The following is a 2,649-nucleotide window of genomic DNA, read 5'->3' on the forward strand; positions in this document are numbered from 1 at the left end:
CAAGGCGAGACGAGCCCTTGCTAATGCTCACTGCCACCCCAGTGCTCATCCCTGCCTGCAGCCTGGGAAAGGGCTGTGCCAACCCTGGGAAGAAAACACCAGGGTCATTTGTAAACACTAATTACAACCTTTATCTTCTCTCTCTGGAAACTTTGTTACACCCATTTGTCCTCTTGCTGATCTCTACAAACAGCAAAGATAGCAGTCAGCCCTGGCAATACTCTGCAAAGCCCCAGCAACACCCTGCAGAGTTAGGAGCAAGCGTAACCCTGCCGGCACCTGCCAGCCAGCAATAACACCTTCTTCTTCAGGCTCTGTCTTGGCCAGTGGGTTTCCTGATGCTTAGATGAGACCTTCGTAGCCAATATTATATCTGTCGCAATGGACAAAGGCAGGCTGTGCTGTGTCACGGTGGAGCTGTGGTTATAATCCTCATGGTCCAGGGGCTCTACCAGCCTCTGAGAAGCCACTCCGATGCAAAAGGCAAGTGGGTTTGCAGTGGGAAGGTCAAGATCACTACAGTTAGGCTGAATTTAATCATCATGTAGACCTGACTAAATGCCAGAATTATTTGAATGTTCCTTAATTCTGCAACTGTATAATTTCCTCTGCCTAACAAAACATGAAATCGTGCAGCTGCCATCAGTTACTGACAAACTGATAAACAATTCAAGATGCTTTTCAATAGCATTTTTTTCCCAGTTTCTAGCACCGTCTGCCTTCCCAGCTAAGCTTACATCATTGTTGTCTTTAATAATTTAGAGACCATCCTACTTACGCTAATGCAATCATTGTGTTTGGCTGTCAGTTAGAGCAGGAACACTGAGCAATGAATCACAAGTCAGTAATTTTCTGTACTACTTATTTGCCCAAATTCTTCAACATTAAGAGCTTAAGGTGTATGTTAGGCTCATGCTTCTTTGTTTTGAAGAGGAATCAGAGGAATTGCTCATACGTTTCCTTCCTGTCATCCCAGTCCTTCTGCTGGTTTGGCTGAGCAGCTTCATGATTTGTTTAAGGGAACAGGAGGATGTGGCCTCACAGCATGTGTGTGTGCAAGGGCAGGTGTGTGTGTGCATGCTTCCATATGCACAAGCACCTCTATGTTGGCCAATTTGACAATGGTAGCTGTCTCAAATACATAGCTATATATAGATTTTACCTGTTTTACAAAAATAAGTGCATAGATAGGGAGCTCTAGTTTGTGTTGCTGCTTTGGAAAACCCTGTGCTTGTTAGAAGTTAGAGAAGACACAAGAAAAAGAGCTGTAACCCAGCTAAGGGTGCCGGAGAGCAACAAGGATGGGAGGTCAGCACACAGAGAACATCAAGGGAAGCCTGAAATTATAATCGACCTGTCATCGTCACACATGTCAATGAAGGAATGCTGTTTTGGCTCAGAAATAGGTACTTATCGCTGTGCAGATATTAAAGAGAAAAGCATTTCAGGTTTCAAAGGGAAGTCTCTTTTCTCTGTGAGTTATTGCTGTCTAACCATTCATAATCCGATGGCAGAAGGAAAATGACTGGAACATCACATGCAATTTATTGGAAGGAAAATACAAGGAAAATCAAATACGGAACCATATAATTTAATTCCTGCTACTAGTTTCAAACATTCATTACATTCTCATTACAAGTTAATGAGAAAAAATGCTTTAAAAATTCCTTAGCAATTCATCTAATAAGAGTGTCTTAACTCTCTATCATCTGATTCTCACTATTACCTTCATTCTGGTTTCTCTCTATGGCCAGACAGATAAGAACCAGACTTTCCCCTTTCTTCTTTCCTGCCGTATATTCGCTTGCCTTTATTAACCAAGCGTTTTGACAGTGTTTAACAGCAGGGATAAATATTTACACCCGATTTCTCGACCTCAACTCGCGCATCCCCTGGAAGGTCACAGTCAGCACGGTTTCGGCTGGGCAACCTCCGTGAAAGAGCGATCGTGAGAGCCGCAGAAAAACGAGCGCAGTGCTGCAGAGCCACCGCTGCCCCGGCCGCCGCAGCCACCGGGCGGGGGGAGAACGCCCGCCGTGCTGAGGGCTGCGCGGCTCCCGTATGCGAGGGGCACTGGGGCGCACGGCGGTGCCGGGGGGTGCTCGGCAGTGCCCGGGGGGTGCTCGGCGGTGCCCGGGGGGTGCTCGGCAGTGCCCGGGGGGTGCTCGGCGGTGCCGGGGGGTGCTCGGCGCTGCCCGGGGGGTGCTCGGCGCTGCCCGGGGGGTGCTCGGCAGTGCCCGGGGGGTGCTCGGCGCTGCCCGGGGGGTGCTCGGCGGTGCCGGGGGGTGCTCGGCGGTGCCCGGGGGGTGCTCGGCGGTGCAACGAGGCGCACGCGGAGCCTCCGGCGCTCCGCGAGGTGGCGCCGTAGCGGCGGCACGCGAGGACACCGCCCCGCGCCCTGACGTCAGGCGGCAGCGCCGGGCCCCTCCCTCCCCTCTCTGCCGGCACTTCCGCCCGGCAGGGGGTGGGGCCGGCGCCGCTCTCGCGAGAGCCGGCGCGGACCCCGCCCGCCCGCCAGCCCGTCCTGCCCGGAGGTGGCGGCGGCCCCTGTGCTGCGCTGCGCTGCGCTGCCGGCGGCTGGGCCCGGCTCGGCTCGGCTCGGCTCGGCCCGGCCCGGCCCGGCCCCGCCCCGCCCCGCCCCGCCCCGCC

Source organism: Pelecanus crispus, chromosome 13, assembly GCF_030463565.1.
Source record: "Pelecanus crispus isolate bPelCri1 chromosome 13, bPelCri1.pri, whole genome shotgun sequence".
Taxonomy (NCBI): Eukaryota; Metazoa; Chordata; class Aves; order Pelecaniformes; family Pelecanidae; genus Pelecanus; species Pelecanus crispus.